This window comes from Athene cunicularia, assembly GCF_003259725.1.
Source record: "Athene cunicularia isolate RWA chromosome 7 unlocalized genomic scaffold, athCun1 chr7_part2, whole genome shotgun sequence".
Lineage (NCBI taxonomy): Eukaryota > Metazoa > Chordata > Aves > Strigiformes > Strigidae > Athene > Athene cunicularia.
The window spans coordinates 3,803,969-3,804,389 of NW_020799108.1; positions in this window are offsets into that span (position 1 = coordinate 3,803,969).

A 421-nucleotide genomic window follows, 5' to 3' on the forward strand; every position below is an offset into this window, starting at 1 on the left:
CGGTAACAAACCAAATATTGTGAGACTTCCAGACTGCCCTGATCAGGACAGTGCATCACTTCCCACTTTTTGCATAAGATGAAATATTTCCTGGTTTGCAGGGTGTGGTTGGGCAAAAGGAATGGTTCATTGTCTTGAATTAATTTTGGTGCTATTTGTATCTATGCTTTCTTTAATAGTTTCAGGTGCATTAGTTATCAGGAATATCTGCTTCAAGGCATAAGCAAAGTTCTTCAATCTGTCTTCCCCTGTGGGGTTTTAAAACCTCTTCTCCTGAAATAGGTGCAGGGCCCTTTCCCACAGATGCACCAGAGCAGAACTATTTTGATCTCCAAAATAAAACCACAAACCTGAGGAAAGAAAGAAAAAAAAAAAAAAAGATAAAAGGCCTTTCAAATCAAGTGAATAAGCCGGGGGGGGG